Source organism: Pongo pygmaeus, chromosome 9 (genome assembly GCF_028885625.2).
Source record: "Pongo pygmaeus isolate AG05252 chromosome 9, NHGRI_mPonPyg2-v2.0_pri, whole genome shotgun sequence".
Taxonomy (NCBI): Eukaryota; Metazoa; Chordata; class Mammalia; order Primates; family Hominidae; genus Pongo; species Pongo pygmaeus.
Genome location: NC_072382.2, coordinates 8,553,025 through 8,577,583, shown reverse-complemented (window position 1 = coordinate 8,577,583; position 24,559 = coordinate 8,553,025). Strand labels below are relative to the sequence as shown.

General features: G+C 42.9%; 1 protein-coding gene across 1 annotated transcript in view; it reads left to right on the top strand.

Moving 5' to 3' along the window:
* Positions 1–24,559, top strand: part of PACS1 (phosphofurin acidic cluster sorting protein 1) — a 171,620-nt gene that overhangs the window by 24,895 nt on the left and 122,166 nt on the right. The window lies entirely within an intron of this gene.

Genomic DNA, 24,559 nt, shown 5'->3' with positions numbered 1-24,559 from the left:
TCGTGATCCACCTGCCTCGGCCTCCCAAAGTGCTGGGGTTACAGGCATAAGCCACCGTGCCCAGCCTATCACTTTCTATATCGTTTTCTTTTTGGGGGGGTTTTGAGGGCAGGATCTGGCTCTGTCGCCTAGGCTGGAGTACAGTCGCTCGATATCAGCTAACTGCAACCTCCGCCTCCTGAGCTCAAGTCATCCTCCCACCTCAGCCTCCTGAGTAGCTGGGACCACAAACATGTGCCACCACACCCAGCTAATTTTTGTATTTTTTGTAGAGTTGGGATTTTGCCGTGTTATTCAGGCTGGTCTTGAACTCCTGAGCTCAAGTGGTCTACCCACCTTGGCCTCCCAAAATGCTGGGATTATAGGCATGAGCCACCATGCCTGGCCTATATCTGTTTTTGTTTTTTGAGATGGAGTTTTGCTCTTGTTGCCCAGGCTGGAGGGCAATGGCGCAATCTCGGTTCACCGCAACCTTAGCTCACTGCAACCTCGGCTCACTGCAACCTCCGCCTCCTGGGTTCAAGCAGTTCTCCTGCCTCAACCCCCGAGTAGCTGGGATTACAGGCATCCGCCAGCACACCCGGCTAATTTTGTATTTTTAGTAGAGACGTGGTCTTGCCATGTTGGTCAGGCTGGTCTTGAACTCCTGACCTCAGATGATCCGCCCGCCTTGGCCTCCCAAAGTGCTGGGATTACAGGCGTGGGCCACCACGCCTGCCTTTTTCTTTATATATCTTAAAAACCATGTATTCAGACTGATCTCTTAAATTCCAATGTAACATTTTAGGGTTCTCTCCAGTGTAAGCCCTTTGCATGTTTATAAGTACCTCTTCCAAGAGGTACTTGGAAGAAACCTAGCTTTCACTATTCTCAGTATATTTACTTATTTGCTCCTTGTAACTGGTCTTTCAACTACCCTGACCTTGCCTTCTGTCTACCACATCTGCACGTGCCCTCACACCCCCACCTCAGCACCCTGTGTCCTTGAGCACTAGTAGGTGGAAGCAGGAAAACAGACATGTGTAAACTTCGTAACAGTGACTCATAAGACAATAGAGGTGGAAAGTGAGAAGCCGATTTACTCTGCAAAATCATAAGTAGTATTTGTTCCATTATATACTGTTGTGTAAAAAAGCCTCTCCAAAAGTTATCACTTAAAATAAGGGCAGAACTATTTCGCATACAAACTGCACTTTGGGCAGAGCTCAGCAATAATACTCAATTCTCTCTGCGGCACTCAAGTGAGGTGGGCTGGTTCGAAGTTGGAGCGTCCAGGGGCGGAGGCTAGAATCTTGTGCAGGCTCCCTCACCATGTGATGTCTGGCAGCTGGTGCCAGCTATTAGCTGGGACCTCCGTGAGAACTGTGGCTGGAACACCTGTAGTGGCCTTTCCATGTGGCTGCTTGGTTTCCTCACAGTACGGTGGCTGGGTTCCAAGGGCAGGCATCACACAAGCAAGAGCGAGCTGGCGGAAGCCTCAGTGCCTGGCCTCCTCCAGCCTAGAGAGTCACACGGCCTCATTTCTACTGCATTCTGCTGGTTAGAAGGAAGTCACTAAAGCCGGCCATATTCAGGGGGAGGGTAATTTGTTTCCACTTTTTCATGAGAGGACTGTTAAAGAATTTATAGATATGTTTTAAGACTGGCACAGAATTTAAAAATACACTATTTTCTGGAAGAATGGAAGATCATTTGTACAGTTGCATTCTTTCAGTATTTTTAATTCATTTTGTTTAAAAGTTTTAAACACTTACATCTACTGGTATATAGGTATGCTTGCCCCATTTCCTTTTCTTTTCACTTTCTCTTTTTGCAGAACCCTGCTGCCAGCTAACTCATGTATGCATCCGTTCATGCTTTTCTTCATTCTTGTGTGGTACAGAAATGTATATACACATACATACAGTGAGTTGGGAATATTGTTTTTAAAAAATAGAATCACATTGAAACTAATTTTTGCATCCTGTTTTTCTGAACACCTTGGAGAAATCCCTGTAAATCAAGAGGTTTCATTCTAATTTGTTCTTTTTAGATGCTGCACATGCTCTGTTTTCTGATTTGGTTATTTGATCATGAGCGGATAGGAATAGAGAGGGACAGGCTTCAAAGAAAAGGTAGTCAGGAATGAGAAAGAGGAGGAGTACTAGGTATTCCTGGGGTCTTCAACCTGATGTGTCATCAAAGTGGGTGGGAAGTTGGGAAAATGGTGGTGGTGGGGGGTGTTGGTTGGTTTTAGCGGGGAAATGAGTATTTTTTTTATATGCACTAAAATTACCTACCAGGCAGTTGAATACATAGGAGCAGGGAGTGAGTCCAAGGATAGGACTGGAGTTGATAGACAAAGCTATAAAGGGAGACGGTTACTGGGGGGAGAGCTCTGTCTCGCTTAGCATCACTTGCTGTTAGTGGTGGGCCCAGACAGTGACTGAAATATTTTCATTCCAGACCAGGGTCCAGTGTATTTATACTTGATGCATTAAGTTCTGATCTTTAAAAAGCTGTGAGTTTTTTAGAAGGAGAGTTTTTATTTTCATTTTATATGGTGTAGGCTGAAGGAATCTTTTGCTAAATATAACAATGTGAGTTTGCTAGTCTTTCTGACGCATTGAAGGCATTTAAAATTTGAAACCAGAGCTACCTGATGGGAACATCCTTGATCTCTTCTCCAAATCAAACCAACCTAGGCCACGTGTAATAATTAGTTCAATTGAATGGCTGAAGAAGGATTTATTTGCCCTTTTATGTTACAGAGGAGATCTGCAGTACAGCTAGAAAAGGGATGCAGAATGAACAGGACAGACAGTGATTCTGACCCTGATAACCACTCTGCTTCCATTGGGTTTACCATTATTATTATTATTATTATTATTATTTTATTTTTTATTTTGAGATGGGTCTCACTCTCTCACCCAGGCTGGAGTGCAGTGGTGCAATCTCTGCTCACTGCAACCTCCGCCTCCCAGGTTCAAGCGATTCTCCTGTCTCAGCCTCCCAAGTAGCTGGGACTACAGGCGCCTGCCACCACGCCAGGCTAATTTTTCTATTTTTAGTAGAGAAGGGGTTTCACCATGTTGGCCAGGCTGGTCTGGAACTCCTGACCTCAAGTGATCTGTCTACCTTGGCCTCCTAAAATGCTGAGATTACAAGCCTGAACCACTGTGCCCAGCCAAGTTTAGTATTATTATTATTAAAAATACTGGTGGCCTTGAAATCAGTGTAAAATAATAATGTCATCTTTTTAGGAATAAAAATACTGCTCTCCCCATGCCCCACCGGCTGTAGGAAAGTTGAGGGAAATGGTTGTTATTTTCTCCTTGTAGGCTGGATTACTGAAGCTCAGAGTGAGATGGCCTGTGAGTTTTATTTATTTTTATTTATTTCATTTTATTTATTTTGGAGACAGATCTTACTCTGTGTCCCAGGCTGGAGTACAGTGGCACGATCTCGGCTCACTGCAACCTCCACCTCCCAGGTTCAAGCCATTCTCCTGCCTCAGCTTCCCGAGTAGCTGGGATTAAAGGTGCGTGCTACCACACCCGGCTAATTTTTGTATTTTTAGTGGAGAATGGGTTTTACCATTTTGGCCAGGCTGGTCTGGAACTCCTGACCTGAAGTGATCCGTCTGCCTTGGCCTCTGAAAGTGGTGGGATTACAGGCATGAGCCACCAAGCCTGGCCAACCTGTGAGTTTTATATAAATGGCACAGTTGAAATGATAAAAGTCCTTAAGATTTAATTTTGATTAGGGGAGGTGAGTGAAAGGTCTTCCTCTTGTTGGTTTTCCCTGTAGTCTGTTTGGTTTGGTCTTTTTTCAGATAAGTTCAACAGAACGTGGGACGTCAATTATATGTAAAGTACATGGAGAAAGCTGCAAGGATGTGTGTGACTCAGGCCTGTCCTTAGAGAGCTCCCCATCTTGGTATATACCGCTCACTGCAAGACAGAGCAGATTGAAATAAGTAACAACTAGAGTTACATGTGAGGTAATTTAGGAGAAAAGGGCATTAGTCCCTTTAGAATCTGGCATTTGACATGGAATTTTTCTTTTCAGTTTTTTGTTTGGATTTTTTTTTTTTTTTTTTTTTTTTTGAGGCGGAATCTGGGGCTGGAGTACAGTGGCACAATCTCAGCTCACTGCAGCCTCCACCTCCTGGGTTCAAGTGTTTCTCTTATCTCAGCCTCCCCAGTAGCTGGGATTACAGGTGTGCACCACCACGCCTGGCTGATTTTTGTATTTTTTTTTAATAGAGACGGGGTTTCACCATGTTGGCCAGGCTGGTCTCAAACTCTTGACTTCAAGTGATCTATCTGCCTCAGCCTCCCAAAGTGCTGGGATTACAGGCATGAGCCACTGTGCCCAGCTGGAAAATTTTTAAATATACAAAAATAGAGAAAGGTGTGTGATGCATCCCTATGTACTCACCACCTTTTATCTGTGCCCCCATCCCCTGCCCCGACTCCCACTCCCAGATTATCTTGAAGCAAATCCCAGACATCATCACATTTCTTTTGTAATAATTTCAATATGTATCTTCAAAAGATAGGGACACTTTAAAAAATACATAACCACAATACCATTATCTCTCCTAAAATAATTAATAGTAAGTCCTTAATTTTATTTGATTTGCAGTCACTTTAGTTGGAATTTACAAAGAGAAGATTTTAATAGATGGTGAATGAGAGGAAGGGAATTCAGATAGAGGGAATAACACATGGAAAATCAGGGACCGTGTGTAAGTGAAAGGTAATAAAAGTCTGATTTAGGGCTGTGGCACTGGGCGGAAAGGAAATTGCAAATGTCAGTCACGGCAAAGGTAAACTTAATGGAATTTTCCAGTTGAGGACAGCACGTGTATCTTCCTTCTATTTCTGGTTAATAGTAGTCATTTTGAACCCTATAGAACAGGGTTGAAAAACCAAGATTTGTAGCCCAAATCCTGTTCTCAGTCTGTGTTTGTAAATAAAGTTTTACTGGAAAACAACCACACCCATTTGTTGATGTATTGTTTTATATGGCTGCTTTCATGAACCCCACGATGGGCAGAGTCAAGCAGTTGCAGCAGAGACTCTATGACCTGTAAAGCCCCAAATACTACTATCTGGCCCTTCATAGAAAAAGTTTGCCAACCTCTGATCTAGAAGAAACTGGGCCCTGGATTTAGTGCTTGCTGTCAGAGGAGTTGAGTAGAGTATATGGATTAGAAACAGCCATGTCTTTGTGATATATAGGGGTATACAGGAGTCAGAAACAGTGGATTTTGTTTTGCTCTGTCTTTATCATTCATTTTATAGCCTGAGAAAGTAAGTCTAAGAAGCTCTGTGCCTCTGTTTGATTATTATTTGATTTTATATTGTGAACTAAGCTCTATGAAATCAGAGGTTTTTGTCTTTTCCTCACTACTCTATTGGCAGGGCCTGGATCAATGCCAGACATTTAGTAGGCATTCAGTAAGTAATTGTTGAATAAGTAAGCAAATATTTTAGTCTTTTTGCTTCTCTTCTGTATTACACACGTTTGGAGTTTCTTGGGGGAACAAGGATGATATATTTGTAGGTGGCAATTATGTTATTATGTAAATCTGTTATAATTTTTCCCGAAAGTTCAGAAAATTGTTTCATTAGTACAATGGAGTATTAAGCAGCAGTTAAAACTAGTAATTATAGGCTGGGCACGGTGGCTCACTCCTGTAATCCCAACACTTTGGGAGGCCGAGGCGGGCAGATCACCTGAGGTAGGGAGTTCGAGATCAGCCTTACCAACATGGAAAAACCCCATCTCTACTAAAAATACAATATTAGCCAGGTGAGGTGGTGCATGCCCATAATCCCAGCTACTCCAGAGGCTGAGGAGGGAGAATCGCTTGAACCTGGGAGGTAGAGGTTGCAGTGAGCTGAGATTGCGCCATTGCACTCCATCCTGGGCAACAAGAGTGAAACTCTGTTTCAAAACAAACAAACAAACAAACTAGTAATTATGATAACTATAGAAATGAGGAGAAATATTTATGGTAGGTCAAAATCTTATGCACACTGCCTCCCTAAAATATGAATGAATACGGACAAAGGCTGGAAGATAATGTGAAAATGAAATCATTTTAAGACAGTGGAATTTTTGGTGGTTTTTCTCTCCAAAATTTTCTTTAATACTATTGCTTACTCATCTTTTCAGAAATGATTTTAAATATGTATAAACTTTCCATGCCCTTCTCTGCACTATATACAGAAATAGAATCTTTAATGTGGATCACAAATAACACAATAATCAGAAATTAGAGATGGTGTTGAAATCTCAGCATTGGTAAGGAGAATAGGCTTTATGGATAGATATTCCACTTTATCCTGAGATACACAGCTATGGTATACTTTCTGGGAGGAGTATGCCTGTAAGCATCCTTGGCTGGAAACTGAATTGGGTTTACAAGCTTACATTTAGATAAAAGCCTTCTTATTTGAGATGAAACCTATACAGGCAGGGTAGAAAGGAGTGGCCTGGGTGAGAATGTCTTATGTTTGGGTTTTCTCAAAGCGTCATTCCTCCTTTCTTCTTATTCTGGCTAGCTTTTCCACAGTGTCATGTAAAGGCAGTATTTTCTAGTAGATGCAAGTCATTTGGAGTAGTCATTTGGTTTTCTTCTCATTTCACTTTCAGCCTGCCTTTAAAAATGTAGCTGAGGCCCACCGCTGTGGCTCACACCTGTAATCCCAGCACTTTGGGAGGCTGAGGCGGGAGGAGCGCATGAGCCCAGGAGTTCAAGACCAACCTGGGTGACAGAGGGAGAACCTACAAAAAATGAAAAATAAAAAATAGAAAAATGGCCAAGTGCAGTGGCTCACGCCTGTAATCGCAGCACTTTGGGAGACTGAGGTGGGCAGATCACTTGAGGCCAGGAGTTCAAGACCAGCCTGGCCAACATGGTGAAACCCCATCTCTACTAAAAATACAAAAATTAGTCAGGCGTGGTGACACGTACCTGTAATCCCAGCTACCTGGAAGGCTGAGACATGAGAATCACTTGAACCTGGGGAGGTTGCAGTGAGCTGAGATGGTGCCACTGCACTCCAGCCTGGGTGACAGAATGAGACTCCATTTCAAAAAATAAAAAAAAATAAAATAAAAAAATTAGCCAGGCGTGGTGGTGCGTGCCTGTAATCCCAGCGACTGGGTGGAGGTGAAGAGGTAGGCTGAGGTGGGAGGATCGCTTGAGCGCAAGAGGTTGAGGCTGCAGTAAGCCAGGATCACACCACTGCACTGCATGCAACCTGGATGACAAAGCGAGACCCTGTCTCAGAGAAAAAAAAAAAAAGATAAATCTTGTCTTTGTACCTCAGTTTCTCCACATGCAAAACTGGTTCTTTATACCTTTCCCAAGGTTGTGTGGTGAGTTTGCTGCTAAATAGGTTTTTGTGTTTCTTCTACCAAACTACATTACCAGGATATCTACAGTTGGTGTTCAAGCCATTGCCTCTGGGCTTCATGTGAGCATTCTTGCCCCAGGCAGGAATTTTGCAGCACAAAACAAAATACTAAAGATTTTACCCTTTGAGAAGCCTACTCCTTAAGGGAATATTACCTCCCAGGTTTAGCAGTGGGGAAGACGATGAAGTACCTGTTCTCATTTCATTCAGACGCCATTCAGTGGTCTGTGAGTCTACATGAAATGACTCCCAGCGGACAGCACCCTCCCCCAGTCTGACCACCTACTACTTCCTCCCAGGTCACTCCCTTGCAGCCACGCAGGCTTCTTTGCTCTTTCCTGAAAATGTCAATTATGACCTGCCTTGGTGTCTGCACTGCCTCTGCCACATAGTCATGGTTCGTTTTCACTCCTCCTCAAAGTATTTGCTCATGTGTCACCGTCCCAGTGAGGCCTGCCCTGTGCTTCCCTCCCCCCACATTATTCCTGCTTCCCTTTCTCCATAGCACTTGCCAACTGCTAACACACTGTATCCTTTTCCTGTATACTATGCTGATTGTTTACTGTCTCCCTGTTTCCAGCTAGAATGAAAGCTCCATGAGGGCCATGATTTTTACCGATTTTGTTCACTGTTCTATCCCCAGTGGTTAGATTAGGGTCAACCACATGGTAAGTGCTTGGTAAATATTTGTTGAATGAATGAAATGGCTGGGACACTGAGTTTCACCCTCTGCTTGGAATTCTTTCACTTATATGATTGTTACCACTATACCACGTTGGCCAGGGATGCTCTGTTCCCCCTTTAATGAACAAGGACAAAAACATCTTCTCTTGGTTTTTCTTAGCATAACTGAGATAGGCTGGAGAGTTCAAGGAAGTGTTTTGAGTACTAAGAACAATAGAGAAACAGCATAGAGAATGCAACAAGTATTACAACAGTCTGGCTTAATAGTGTTTCACTCTTGGAGCTGCCATGTCTAGCTTGCTCTCATCTTTTGCAGATCCCATCCTAATCTACCCACTTAGGAGAAATCTAATTCCAGCTTCGTAGGACTGGTCCTGACCTTGCCTTGATGCCCTGCATGTGGCACCATCTCATAATCTGTTACTAAGGAGCTCCCTTTTGTACATCATGACAGCTGCCAACAAGGCCAAGAGAACCCAGCAAGGCCCATTTTCTAGTTTGACTGTTGTGTTAGTCTGCATGGGCTACCATCACAAAATACCATAGAATGAGTGGCTTAAAAAGCAAACATTTTCTCACAGTTCTGGAGACTGGAAGTCCAAGATTAAGGTGCCAGTAGGGGTTGGTTTCTGGTGAGGCCTTTCTTGTTGGCTGCAGACGGGCGCATTCTAGGTGTGTCTTCATGTGGTCTTTCCTCTGTGCGCAGAGAACATATGTAAGCCCTTGTGTCTTCCTTTAATAAGGATGCCAGCCCTATCAGATTAGGGCCCCACCCTTCTGACCTCATTTAACCATATTACATCCTTAGGGCACTATCTCCAAATACAATCACTTTAGGGATTAGGGCTTCAGTATAGGAATTTAGGGCCAGGTATGGCGGCCCACACCTGCAATCTCAGAGCTTTGAGAGGCCAAAGTGGGAGGATCGCTTGAGCCTAGGAGTTTGAAACCAGCCTGGGCATCATAGCAAGACCTCCCATCCTACAAAAGCTGGCAGCCTGGGTATTAAGATCTTATCTCTACAAAGAAAAAAAGAAAATTAACCAGACAGGGTGGTATGTACCTGTAGTCCAAGCTACTTGGGAGGCTGAAGTGGGAGGATCACTAGAGCCTGGGTGATTGAGGCTGCAGTGAGCCATGATTGTGCCACTGCACTCTAGCCTGAGTGACAGAGAGGCCTTGTCTCAAAAAGAAAGAGAGAGAGAAGAGAGAGAAAGAAAGAGAAAGAAAGAAAGAATGAATGAATTAGCTGGGCGTGGTGATGTGTCTGTAGTCCTAGCTACTTGGGGCTGAGGCAGGAGAATTGCTTGAGCCCAAGAATTCAGGGCTGCAATGAGCCATGTTTGTGCCACTGTACTCCAGCCTGGATGACAGAGCAGCAAGACCCTGTCTCTAAAAACAAAACAAAACTGAGAATTTTAGGATGACACAACTTAGTCCATAACAAGTGATACCTCTTTGACTGGAACAAATAACCTTCTGCTTCAGGTGCAATATCTCACACAGACACTATGGCCTTCATTCACTTTTTAAACTAGCATTTATTGAAGACAAAACCGTATGCCAAGTTTTATGCCAGCTGCAGGGGATATCCCGTACCCTCCACCAGTAGAGGAGACAGAGCCAGTTTCAGAGAAGGGTGGTGAGTACCTGGGGATGGATGGATGTGTCAGGAAAAGTTTCATTGAGAAGGTCGCATATGGCCAGGCATGGTGGCTCACGCATGTAATCCCAGTACTTTGAGAGGCTGAGGTGGATCACTTGAGCCAAGGAGTTTGAGACCAGCATGGGCAACATAGTGAGACCCCATCTCTATTTTAACAAAAAGTAAAAGAAAAAGAGAAGGTCGCATATGGTCTTTCAGGTCTGTCAAGAAATGTGTGCATAGTTTACCACACAACAGCATATGAGTCATGTCACCATCATTATTGTCATCACTCATCTTTATAGTAACAAGAAGGTAGTTCCTTCACACTCTAACCTAAGCCCTTTTTCTTCATCTTCACCTGGCTTTGGTTCTTTCGCTACAGTTATTCCAACCTCTCTCCCCAGCCTTTATCTTCCAAATTTTCTGCCGTGTTGTTTCAACAGCCAGTGACTTTTCTGTTCATACTCTATTGATGATGAAGTAAAAATTGATTTTGATTTGTTTCTGATTTCTTTTCCTTAGTAAGTTTGACTTGAACCTTTAGTTTCTCTCTCCTCATCTCCTCGCTTTCTACAAAGGCAATTCCTGGTGTTAAGTGAAAGCAGTTCCTGTTAGAGCCTACTGTTTGCCATTAATAAGTGATAAGGGAGGTTGTCAGCCAGCATTAATACTCTGTTTATGAAATTACAGTTACTGATGCAGTATTTTGTGAAGTTCTTAAGATATAAACGGCACAAGTGATTTGATAAGTTACAGCTCCAGAGAATTCCTTACATAGTATGCCAGTATTTCTTTTTCCCCTTTCAACGGGACACACATAACATTAAATTAAGTTTGTCTTGGTTGCCATTTACTTTAAACGGATCTGGTGCCTGTGTTCAGATATGTTTATGAGAGTATAATTGATTTCTCTGAAAGCATTGAGATTGAGGGAGTAGCTATATCTTACCTTAGTCTCATTGATGATTCATGGAATTGAAATAATTAAAAAGTACTTATTACATGCCTGATTGCTTCATGACCCTTTAATAAACTACCAACACTCATATCAAATGCCTCCTGATTTAAAAAAAATTTTTTTTTTTTATATATATATAGACAAGTTCTCACCGTGTCACCCAGGATGGAGTATGGTGGCTTTCACAGGCACGATCATTGCTCACTGCAGCCTCGCCCTCCTGGGCTCAAGGGATCCTCCCGCCTCAGCTTCTTGAGTAGCTGGGACCACAGGCACCTGCCACTGCGTCTAGCTAAATGCCTCTTGATTTTAATGGCATGTCTTGTCTTCATAGCACATTCCACAAAAAACTCTAAAGTCTGATAGAAATGATCCTTCTCTTTCCTGTAGTTTTTTTTTTTTTTTTTTTTTTTTCTTTTTTGAGAAAGGATCTCACTCTGGTTGCCCAGGCCGGAGTGCAGGGATGCGATCTCGGCTCACTACAGCCTCTGCCTCCTGGGTTCAAGTGATCCTCCTACCTCAGCCTCCTGAGTACCTGGGACTACAGGTGTGCACCACCACGCCCAGCTAATTTTTGTATTTTAGTAGAGACGGGGTTTTGCCACGTTGGCCAGGCTGGTCATGAACTCCTGACCTCAAGTGATCCTCCCGTCTCAGCCTCCCAAGGTGCTGGTGTTACAGGCGTGAGCCATAGCACCTGGCCAACATTTTACTCTTTATACGTGTGTTCAGCTACAAAACTTTCTTCCCTACCAACCCTCCCAAGTCTAAGTAAAATTGATCTCGGAGTCACTTGACCTATTTATCTGGTATTATCCTGGTACGCCACTAGAGGTATATATACGGGGTCATGTGTCACTTAACGATGAGAATGTGTTCTGAGAAACGTGTCATCATTGAGTACACTTACACAAACCTAGATGGCATAGCCCACTACGCACCTAGGCTGTGTGGTATGGCCTATTGCTCCTAAGCTACAAAACTGTACAGCACTGAATAGGCAATTGTAACAAAGTGGTATTTGTGGATCTAAACATAGAAAAGGTACAGTAAAAATACAGTATAAAAAATGTTGCATCTGTATAGAACAACTCCATTATAATCTTATGGGACCCCTGTTGTATATGTGGTTTATTGCTGACTGCATGTTGTTATGCAGTGCATGACTGTACTAGTTTTAAAAGCAAAACTGTCTCTATAATCCACTTCTTAGCTTCAGGTACTATTTCCTAATATCAGACATGTGGCACTGACTTTTCTTCTTAACTCCAGACTCATGTATCCAAGTGCCTATTTGACATCTGCATTTGGATATTCGATCAGCATCACGAATTTAATACAAGGACCTAACTCTTGATTCTCTCCACAACGCCAAACCTATTTTTCCTGTAATTCTCCCCACCTCAGTCAACTATATTATCCACCTAGCTGCCTAAGCCAGAAACCTAGGAATTATCCCAGATTATTATTCTTTGTTTTTTGTTTTTGACTCACTCACTCTGCCCAGGCTGGAGTGCAGTGGCGTGATCTCTGCTCACTGCAACCTCCACCTCCAGGGTTCAAGTGATTCTCCTGCCTCAGCCTCCCTAGGTGCTGGGATCACAGGCATGCGCCACTACGCCCAGCTAATTTTTGTATTGTAGAGACGGGGTTTCACCATGTTGGCCAGGCTGGTCTCAAACTCCTGACCTCAAGTGATCCGCCTGCCTTGGCCTCTCAAAGTGCTGGAATTACAGGTGTGAGCCACTGCACCCAGCTCAGATTCTTCTTTATAATGCCTGCCTCATCTAGTCTGTCAGCAGGAGCTATTGATTCTGAACCCTTCCCATCCCCCGTGGTTCCCTTGCTCTCCTGTTGTTCACACCACCCTGTCTCACCTGCATCACGGAGTAGCCACCAGATTGATCCGTTTCACTGCCTGCGCAGTCTTCTCTACACTGCCGGCAGAGTGGTCTCTTTGAAATGCAGATCTGATTGTTGCACTCACCTGCCTAATACCCTCCAGTAAAACCCAGACTTCTTCTCCTGGCCTACAAGATCCTGTCTGGCTTGGCCTCTACCTGCTCTCCAGCCTGTTTCTTACCCGCTTCGCCTAGGTCGCTGCATGCCTGCCACATGGCCTGCCTTCTGCTGCTGCTTGGATAGGAGAGGCTCAGTCTCTCCTTAGGGCCTTTGCGCTTGCAGTTCTTGGGAATGCTTGGATCTCAGAAAGTTACATGGCTGTCCCCTTGGTGTCATTCAGGTCTCACTCAGCTCAGAGAGGCCTTCCCTCACCGCCCAGTTAGTCACATGCCTCTCGTTGCTTTCTTAATATTTTACTTTAAACTTTTTTTCTATTACATACCTTATCCGACATGATTTTGTTTGTGGGTTTTACAGGAGAGGGGTTATATCTGTCTCGTTCATGACTGAGTTCTCAGTGCCTGAACAGTTCCTGACATCCAGTAGACCCTTTATATCTATTTGTTGAATAAGTGACTGCTTTTCCCATTGTGCATGGGCCAGTGCCAGGAGTCGAGCTGTAGTGAACTGAGAGTACATGGGCAGTGCTGCATGGGGAAATGAAAGTTATCAAAAGCCTCTGGTGCTTATTCATAGCAGATTTGTTCATAATAACAAAAGCTGGAAAGAACCCAAATGCCCATCAACACATGAATGAATAAACTGTGGCTATGATTTGGCTATAAAAAGAATGATACATGGTGGAATATGGATGAATCTTGAAAGCATTATGCTGCATGAAAGGAAGCCTTACACAGAAGAGCACATACTTAGGTTTCCATTGATACGAAATTCTAGAAAGGACATTTAATTTATAGTAAGTAAAGTGGCTAACCAGAACCCAGGATGGGAGAGGGTTGACTGGGATGGAACACAGAACTTTTAGGGTAATGGAAATGTTCTGTATCTTAAATATGGTGGTGATTACACAGGTATAAATTTGTCAGAACTTATCAAAATGTACAATTAAATCGGTCCACTTTATTGTATATAAACTATTTCTCAAAGTTGAACTGGTGTCTGACATTTAAATGTACTTTGGATTTCCTTTGTTTTATTTACCTACCCACTTCTTGGGCAGATGACTTTTCTTTTAATTTCAAGATCTCCTAGCTACCTGCTGACTCATCCCAGACGTACTTGCATTCCTGTTTCTGAATCAGTTCCAACATCCTTTGGGTGTCTTGTCCTCAATCTCTAGTTGGTAAAACATCTTTCTAATTGCAGGGTTATTGGTTATCTTCAGATATGCTATTGGAACTTACTTACCATCAAGGCTAGTTGGGTCTCCACCTCAAAGACTAAGTATCTCCAAACAGACACTTTTACAACGTAACAAGCAAGGAAAAAAAATGTTTGCAGCACATGTAGTTTAACAAGAAGACATAAGAAGTGTATATTTTAAACTCTCAGGTCCTTTAGGTATGACGACTTGCATACTTTGATCAGACTTCCTCTTCAGAAGTCGTAGTCTTTATGTTTAGGATTCCTCCTGTTTCTGTTAATACAGCAGCTGAACTGAAAGCTGTGTAGAGATTTGGTGAATAGTTGACTGTCTCATGATCAAACTCTTGCTCTGACATTAATACACTTTATTTAGTATCAAGTCTAATTTTCATCTTTTATTTTTCCTCCCTTTAGTTCACAGAATCACCCAGTCCTTTCTTCCTTTATTAATACTTTATTTTACAAGTGATATATGACCACAGCCTCATAAAGTACTCAAGCAAACACATAGGGTATGATGTGAAAGTGCCACTGAAGCTCTTTTGCATCTCTCCACCTCCCCAGACAAGAATACGATTAAGAGTTCGGCAGACATTCTTCCAGATCTTTTCCTAAGCATTGACATAGGACATGTGTACAGATACATAGACATTGTTTACGTAAGCAGAATCACTATGAGTTGTTCAGCTTGTTTTTTTTTTTCACATAAAAACGTATCTTGGGGGCCGGGCGCGGTGGCTCATGCCTGTAATCCCAGCACTTTGGGAGGCTGAGTTGGGTGGATTACAAGGTCAGGAGATCGAGACCATCCTGGCTAACACGGTGAAACCCCGTCTCTACTAAAAATACAAAAAATTAGCCAGGAATGGTGGTGGGTGCCTATAGTCTTAGCCACTCGGGAGGCTGAGGCAGGAGAATGGCGTGAACCCAGGAGGCAGAGGTTGCAGTGAGCTGAGATCCCACCACTGCACTCCAGCCTGGGCGACAGAGCAAGACTCCGCCTCAAAAAAAAAAAAAAAAAAAAGTATCTTGGGGATTTTTCTGTTTTTGTACTTACAGGCCTATCTCATACTTTTTAATGGCTGCTTAGTATGCCATAGAATGGAGAAAACACAGTTTATTTAACTAATCCTACTAAATGGACATTTATTTCTAATTTTCACTCTAACACTCAAAAAATGAATTTAGAAAATGCAAATAATTTGTGTTTTTAGGGTCTTTCATTTCTTATTTAGTTATATAATTATTCTACCTTTTTAAAAAGCTTATTAGGGTGGGAAGTGCCTCACTGATACTGTAATGTTAGAACTACACTGAAAACTTTGTTTCAGAAGAAAAAGTTGAATGTAAGTTCTCTGTGACTGTGGACTTCATTAGCATTGTGTCTTCAGGGCTTTCTCTTTAGGTGTGATTATAAACCAAAAGCACTATAAGTGGTTACATAATTTTCTTACAGTTTGTATACCTCATTCAAAAGAAGCACACATCTCTAAGGATTAGAACTAGAATTATAAGCCAGGTGTGGTGGCTCACACTTGTAATCCCAGCACTTTAGTAGGCTGAGGTGGGAGGATCATTTGCACCCAGGAGTCAGAGACCAGCCTGGGTAACATAGGGAGACCCCATCTCTACAAAAAAAATACAAAAATTAGCTGGGCATGCTGGCTCATGGCTGTGGTCCCAGCTGCTTGGGAGGCTGCGGTGGGAGGATTGCTTGAGCCTGGGAGGTCAAGGCTGCAGTGAGCTGTGATTGTGCCACTGCACTCCAGCCCAGGTAATAGAGCGAGACCCCATCTCAAAAAAAAAAAAAAAAACTAGATCAGTGACCTTTAGTTGTAACATGATCAGCAATTGGTTATAATGAGTGCTTTAAATTAATGTTTTCCCATGGAGCTGGAGCCAAGCATTTGTGAAAAATGTTTTTTCTCTCTCCCTTTTTCAGTTTGAAATCCTGTTAATACACTAATTTCTGTGGAACTTTCTACCAGCCTCTACTGGTGACCAGCTGTTGCTGGTTTATTAGCACTTAAAATATTTAAAACAAGCAAGAAACCTGTCTTTCCGTGTCCTTGCCCTGTATATGGAGATGCACAAATATGGAAAATTCTGATGTTTAAGCAGAATTAGTTATATTTCAGGTAGATGGATTTGAATCTTTCACAACCCCACATGAGGTAAGTATGTTTCTTCAGCTCTGCTTTTCAGCAAATAGTGGGACTGCAGAGCAGGCTGACATTTGTCTTAGCTACCCAAGAAGGACCAAAATTGCCTTCCTGTTAGGTTTTGCCTGCATGTTTAGTTATGAAACAGCCTGAGACCCTGTTTTTCTTTCGTATTAGCTGACCTCGGTATTAACCTCACCTTCCCTCCTCCCCTTCTTTTTTTGGTTTCTGGTTTTCCTTTTCAATTTGTTACAAGTGCGCTTAAAGCACGAAGGCGTTGCAGTTGTTAGAGATTATTTTGTTCTCTGGCGGTTTCAGTTATCTTGACTTTAAGCTTTCCTCCTGTTAGACAAATAATATAGGCAGCTGTCGTATCTGAGGGTTTTAAATTCTTGTCAACCTTGTAACTTACTGTGATTAAGATGAATTTGAAAAGAAAACCATTTCCTCTATTTAAGAATTGCCTTGGCAAGAAGTTGAAAATCCTAGAACCTTGTTGCAAAGGAATGTGTAGCTATTGTTATGAATGAGTCTGGTTGGGTCCAGTGAAACCTTCCTGTTGCTAATGTGCAATTAGGTATCTTCAGTGAGGGAGAGACCGCCCTCTAAGGCAAAGCAGCTAAAGCTCCAGGGGCAAAAGGCAGAGCGAATAAGCAGGGGCCTGGGTCATGGATTTTGTTCTCTGGCCTGAAAGCATTTGACTGCTCATCTCACATCCCTTCTTTCTTCTCAGTCATTAGATATTAGGTCTACTGTGGATGAATGAGACTGTCTACAAAAGGGTTCCTGTGCCCACCAAAAGCTGTTTGTAAATATGAAGTATTACATATTATCTTTCCTAAGGTTGTGAGAACCTAGAAGAACTGCCTTAGATTAATGCTAGAAAACAGCTCTTATGAGACATAAAGTTCATTTAATAATCCCACAAATACTTATGAGCATCTGTTCTATACCAGGCATTTTCTAGGTTTTTGGAAATAGAGTGGTGAACAAAATAGATTAACATCTCTGCCTTCATAGAACTTAGATTCTAGCTGGGCACAGTGGCTCACGCCTGTAATCCTAGCACTTTGGCTGAGGCAGGTGGATTACTTGAGCTCAGGAGTTCAAGACCAGCCTGGGCAACATGGTGAAATCCCATCTCTACCAAAAATACAAAATATTAGCCAGGCGTGGTGGTGCGTGTCTGTGGTCCCAGCTACTCATAAGACTGAGGTGAGAGGGTCACTTGAGCCTGGGAGGTGGAGGTTGCAGTGAGCTAAGATCGTGCCACTGTGCTCCAGCCTGGGTGACCAAGTGAGACTCCATCTCAAAAAAAAAAACAACAAACCAACCCAGATTCTAGTTGGGGAGACATATACTAAATAAGATAACACAAATAAAGGACAGTATATAGTGAATTCGGTAAGGATAAATGCTGGGTAGAAAAAATTAAGCAGGGGAAGAAGACAGGAATTATCAGGGTTAGTACTGTGGCTTTATTATTATAAATTGTTTCCTTTTAAAAACGATGTGTATTATGCATTAAAACATTGCTCTGAAAAGGGGTCCTCTGACTTCTCCAGACTGCCAAAGGGACCCTGGCATTGAAAGGGTTAAGGAGTCTGGGCACAGTGGCTCACACCTGTAATCCCAGCACTTTGGGAGGCCTAGGCGGATGGATCACTTGAGGTCAGGAGTTTGAAGCCAGCCTAGCCAACATGGTGAAATCATGTCTCTCCTAAAAATCCAAAAATTAGCTGGGCATGGTGGCGGGCACCTGTAATCCCAGCTACTCAGGAGGCTGAGGCAGGAGAATCGCTTGAACCCAGGAGGCAGAGGTTGCAGTGAGCCGAGATCGCACCACTGCACTCTAGACTGGGCGACAAGAGGAAAACTCCATCTCAAAAAAAAAAAAAAAAAAAAGAAAGAAAAAGAAAAGGAAAAGGTTAAGGACCCGCATTAGAGTTACAAGACCAGCCCTCAACATGTGATTAAAAGATGTTTGTTTATGGCCGGGCACCGTGGCCCATGCCTGTAATCCCAGCACTTTGGGAGGCTGAGGCAGGCAGATCACCTGAGGTCAGGAGTTCGCGACCAGCCTGACCAACATGGAGAAACCCCATCTCTACTAAAAATACAAAATTAGCCGGGCGTAGTGGCGCATGCCTGTAATCTCAGCTACTTGGGAGGCTGAGGCAGGAGAATTGCTTGAACCCGGGAGGTGAGGTTGCAGTGAGCCGAGATTGCGCCATTGCACTCCAGCCTGGGCAACAAGAGTGAAACGCCATCTCAAAAAAAAAGAAAAAAAAAGATGTTTGTTTCCTCTTTGATGCTTTATGTGATAATGATGCGGTAGACTTTCCACATATCTCCCTATTATATCTGGTAATTGTGGCTTTAAATTATTTGAAGCTGTCATTCACTTTTGAGACTAGTGGTTATAGGATGTTTTTTCCATTTGCGTTCTGTAGAACCCCAGGGTACCCTGAAGCCTTTTTGGCACATGTGGGGGTCATTTTAAACGTATGTTTGGATTATTCGTCTGCATTAGTAATCAGATGCCTGCCTTCGAGGTAGGTATAAGTAGAGAGAATAGACTAAGGGGTTGGTGCATATTTATGGAACATAAACAGCATAGATGGTTAACAGATGCTAAACACAGGTGAACCACTGATTTAACCTGTTATGTGTATGCCATTGAGCCACTATCAAGACCTTGAGCTGCTACCTAGTGTCTGTATAAAGAAAAGAATTTCCAGCCAGGGGCCGGGTGCTGCGGCTCATGCCTATAATCCGGGCACTTTGGGAGGCTGAGGTGGTAGGATTGCTTGAGCCCAGGAGCTCAAGACCACCCTAGGCAACATAAGGAGACCTTGTCTCTGCAAAAAATGAAAATATCAGCCAGATGTGGTTGTGTGCACTGGTAGTCCCAGCTCCTTGGGAGGCTGAGGTGGGAGGATCACTTGAGCCTGGGAAGTCAAGGCTGCAGTGAGCCATGATTGTGCCACTGTACTCCAGCCTGAGTGACAGAGTGAGACCTCGTCTCTAAAAAATAAATAAATAAAAAGGATATTTTCTAGGCCAGGCGTGGTAGCTCACGCCTGTAATCCCAGCACTTTGGGAGGCTGAAGTGGACCGATCACCTGAGCTCAGGAGTTTAAGACCAGCCTGGGCTTAGGCAACATGGCAAAACCCCATGTGTACAAAAAAAAAAAAAAAAAAAAGAAAGAAAAAAAGATATTCTGAGCTTATTTTCTCGTTATTTCCTTCTCTCCTTTCCCAAATATTTTTTTGAGCATCTGTGTCAGCTAGGAATACAGAAACTAAAAAATGTTGCTTGCCCTCGTGATTGGGGAGATATAGACAATTGAATGATCAACCACAACATGTTATGGTAAGTGCTAAGATAAAGGTAGGCACAAGTGTCAGGGAAAACACAGAAGTGGGACGCCTGAGCTGAGTGGGAGTGGGGGTGGCCCAAGAAGGCTTCCTGAACCAGTGGCACCAGATGGACGAGGGAGAGGCCCCCTGCTCCCTGCTTGTCCTCTGCTCTCTTCTGACCGGTAGTGTTAATACTTCTTTGGTTTAATGCAGGATCACCAGACTCTGTGGCCCACAGCCTGTTTTTGTGTAGCCCATAAGACATACCTTTCTAAGTGCTATAGCTGAAAAACATCAAAAGAATAGTAATATTTTGTGACTGTGAAAATTATATGAAATTCAAATTTCTGTCTGTAAACCTCACCGGAACACAGCCATGCTCATTTGTTTGTATATGATCTGTGGCTGCTTTCTCCCTACAACGGTAGAATTGAACAGTTGCATCAGAGACATGGCCTGCAAGGCCAGAAATATTAAGCCCTTTACAGAGAAAGCTTGCTGGCTCCTGTTTAATGCTTTAACTGCCCTACTGAAAGGCAGGAGGCTGAAAAAATGATGGTAGTCAAAAGGAATGCATGAAATCCTGTTATCTTCTGTTAGCTGGTTGCAAGTAGTACACAGAATATATTTGAGACATCTCTTTTCCTATCTCCCACCAAAGCATAATTCAGGCGGATCTCAGTGCACAGGCACAGGCATTTGCCTCATTCTTGTTTTGTCTGTTTTGAATTTAGTTATGGGAATATTTTAATATCTCTCAAAAATAGGGTATCTGGTATGAGTCAGAATGATTATAGAACATGCTTGCCTGGAGAATAGGAAATGCGGGATCCACTCCTGGTGTGCTGTTAGCTGAAGGACGTCAGAACTGTCCTTTAACCTCCCTGCAGGTCTCTAAATGGTAGGATTGTTTGGGATTACACTAGATCATCTCTAGGCACCGTTCAGCTCAGTAGAGACATTGCTGCATGGTGGAAGGAGTGACCTCGGTGTGAATCCTGGTTCTGTCCCTTTCTGCCCAGGAGACCTTGAGCAGCTTATCTAAATGCTGTGTACCTTTGTTAGCTCATCTGAAAATGTGGCTGTAAGAATGACCTCATGAGAATGGACTGAGATCATGTTCTTAAAACTCTTGGCACTAATAGGTATTTAATCTACTATAACTGTGAAAATTATGTCTGTGAACTCTTTTTTTTTTTTTTGAGACAGAGTATCGCTCTGTTGCCCAGGCTGGAGTGCAGTGGCATGATCTCGGCTCACTGCAACCTCTGCCCCCTGTGTGCCACCACTCTTGGCTAATTTTTGTATTTTTAGTAGAGATGGGGTTTCACCATATTGGCCAGGCTAGTCTTGAACTCCTGACCTCAAGTGATCCACCTGCCTTGGCCTCCCAAAGTGCTAGGATTACAGGCATGAGCCACCAGACCCAGCCTGAATGCTAATTATATACTTCATTTTAATCAAACTCAATTTGTGAAATAGCTGGATTTAGGATTTGCTTAATGAAAGAGATATGGCGTTCCTTTAAAAGCCAGCTTTTCTACTAGAATCAGCATTATTTGAATTACATGCAATTATATGAGATCATATCAATGCATAGGAAACTAGACATGTATTAGATTGTGGTTAAGGGCATACGCTTTGGAGCCATATAATATAGCTGTGGTTCAAAGCCTGGCTTTGCCATTTACTTACTAGCTGTGTATGATCTTGGCCTTCCATTTCCTTCTGGGAATGATAATAATACTTGCTGTGAAGATTAATTGAAATTACCCATGTGAAATGCTTAGCTTAGTGCCACTCTAAAGTTTCATGGCCTCCAACTCTCTGGACACATACCTATGCTCTGTCTGCTAGAACTCCTCACTTCTCTATTCTCCTAACTTACTTACCCTTCAGAGCCCAGTTCAAGGGACGTCTGCATGAAGTCCCCCTCGCCCCAGCCCTGTGCTTCCACAGGGCCTGTGCACACCTCTCTCTGCTTCCCACTGTGTGCAGGCCCTACCTCCTCCTTTTATTGTGCTTCACTTTATTGTGCTTCGCAGATGCTGCATTTTTTACAGATTGAAGATTTGTGGCAACCCTACATTGAGTAAGTCTGTTGGCACTATTTTTCTAATAGCATGTGCTTGCTTTGTATTTCTGTGTCACATTTTGGTAATTCTTACAGCATTTAAAATTTTTTTTATTATTGTATTGGTTACGGTGATCAGTGATCTTTGATGCTGCTATTGGGATTGTTTTGGGGTGCCATGAACCGCATCCGTACGAGACGCTAGACTTAATTGATAATGTTGGCATGTGCTCTGACTGCTCCACTGACTGGCCATTCCCCCATCTCTCTTCCTCTCCTCAGGCCTCCCTATTTCATGAGATATAGTATTGAAATTGGATCAATTAATAACCCTACAATGGCTTTTAAATGTTCAAGTGAAAGGAAGAGTTACATGTCTCTCACTTTAAATCAAAAGCTAGGAATGATTAAGCTTAGTAAGGAAGGAATATTGAAAGCCAAGACAGGCTAAAAACCAGGCGTCTTGCAGCAGTTAACCAAGTTATGAATGTAAAAGAAAAGTGCCTGAAGGAAATTAAAAGTGCTACTCCAGTGAACTCCGGAATGCTAAGAAAGCAAAACAACCTTATTGCTGATGTGGAGAAAGTTTCAGTGATCTGGACAGAAGATCAAACCAGCCGCAACATTCCCTTAAGCCAAAGCTTGATTCAGTGCAAGATCCTGACTCTCTTCAATTTTATGAAGGCTCAGAGAGGTGAGGAAGCTGCAGGAGAAAAGTTTGAAGCTAGCAGAGGTTGGTTCATGAGTTTTAAGTAAAAAAGCAACATAAGAATGCAGGGTGAAGCAGCAAGTGCTGATGCAGAAGCTGTAGCAAGTTATCCAGAAGATATAGCTAAGGTGGCTAGATGATGAAATGAAGGTGGCTACACTAAACAACAGATTTTCAATGGAGATGAAACAGTGCTCTACTGGAAGAAGATGCCATCTAGGACTTGCTCTGTTGGAAGAAGATGCCATCTAGGACTTTCATAGCTAGAGAGGAGAAGTCAGTATCTGGCTTCAAAATTTCAAAGGACAGGCTGACTCTCTTGTTAGGGGTGAATGCAGCTGGTGACTTTAAGTTGAAGCCAATGCTCATTGACCATTCTGAAAATTCTAGAGCCCTTAAAAATTATGCTCAATCTACTCTGCCTGTGCTCTATAAATGGAACAAAAAAGCCTGGATGACAGCATATCTGTTTAGAGCATAGTTTACTGAATATTCTAAGCCCACTGTTGAGACCTGCTCAGAAGAAGAGATTCCTTTCAAAATATTACTGCTCATTGACAGTGCACCTGGTCACCCAAAATTCAGACGGAGATGTACAAAGAAATTAATGTTGTTTTCATGCCTGTTAACACAACGTCCATGCCGCAGCCCATGGATAAAGGAATATTTTCAATTTTCAAGTGTTATTAGTTAAGAAACATTTTGTAAGGTTATAGCTGCCATAGGTAGTGATTCCTTTGATGGATCTGGGCAAAGTAAATTTAAAACCTGGAAGGGATTCACCATTTTAGATGCCATTAAGAACATTTGTGGTTCATGGGAGGAGGTCAAAGTATCAACATCAACAGGAGCTTGAAAGAAGTTGATTTCGACTCATGGATGATTTCAAGGTGCTCACGACTTCAGTGGAGGAAATAACTGCAAAGGTGGGGGAAATGGCAAGATAACTGGAATTAGAAGTGGGGTCTGAGGATATGACTGAATTGCTGTAATCTCATGATAAAATTTGAACAGATGAGCAGTTGTTTCTTATGGATGAGCAGAGAAAGTGGTTTCTTGAGATGGGACCTACTCCTGGTAAAGATGCTGTGAACACTGTTGAAATGATAATGTATTACAATAAGTTATAACAATAACTATGTATTACATAAACTTAGTGATAAAGCAGCAGTAAGGTTTGAGAGAACTGAATCCAATTTTGAGAGAAATTCTGCTGTGGGTAGCATGCTATCAAACGTATTGCATGCTTTAGAGAAATCTTTAATGAAAGGAAGAGTCAGTGTGACAAACTTCATTGTCTTATTTTAAGAAATTGCCACAGATACCCCAACCTTTAGCAGTCACCATCCTGATCAGTCAGCAGCCATCAACATTGAGGCAAGACCCTCCACCAGGAGAAAGATTGCAACTTGCAGAGGGCTCAGATAATTGTTAGCTTTTTTTTTTTTTTTTTTTTTTAATGAGACGGAGTCCTGCTCGGTCACCCAGGCTGGAGTGCAGTAGCATGGTCTTGGCTCACTGCAACCTCCGCCTCCTGGGTTCAAGCGATTCTCCTGTCTCAGCTTCCCAAGTAGCTGGGATTACAGGCACGTGCCATCAGGTCCAGCTAATTTTTGTATTTTTAGTAGAGACAGGGTTTTGCCATGTTGGCCAGGCTGGTCAGGCTGGTCTTGAACTCCTGACCTAAGGTGATCCACCTGCCTCGGCCTCCCAAAGTGCTGGGATTATAGGCGTGAGCCACTGCGCCTTGCTCAATAAGCCATTTTTATTTTTTTGTTTTATTTTATTTATTTATTTATTTTTTTGAGACAGAGTTTTGCTCTGTCGCCCAGGCTAGAGTGCTGTGGCGTGATCTCAGCTCACTGCAAGCTCCGCCTCCCGGGTTCACGCCATTCTTCTGCCTCAGCCTCCCGAGTAGCTGGGACTACAGGCGCCTGCCACCGCGCCCGGCTAATTTTTGTTATTTTGAGTAGAGGAGGGGTTTTACCATGTTAGCCAGGATGGTGTCGATCTCCTGACCTCTGATCCGCCCGCCTCAGCCTCCCAAAGTGCTGGGACTACAGGCGTGAGCCACCGCACCCAGCCCATTTTTAAATTAAAGTATATACTTTGTTTTTTTTTTTTAAGACACAATGCTATTGCACAGTTGATAGACTACTGTATAGTGTAAACATAACTTTTATATGCACTGGGAAATAAATAATTTCATGTGACTTGCGTTATTGCAGTGGTCTGGAACTAAAGCCACAATATCTCCAAGGAACTATTTACTGGCTGTGTCGCTATCAGACTGTGAGACTGTCAAGGGCAGGCATTCT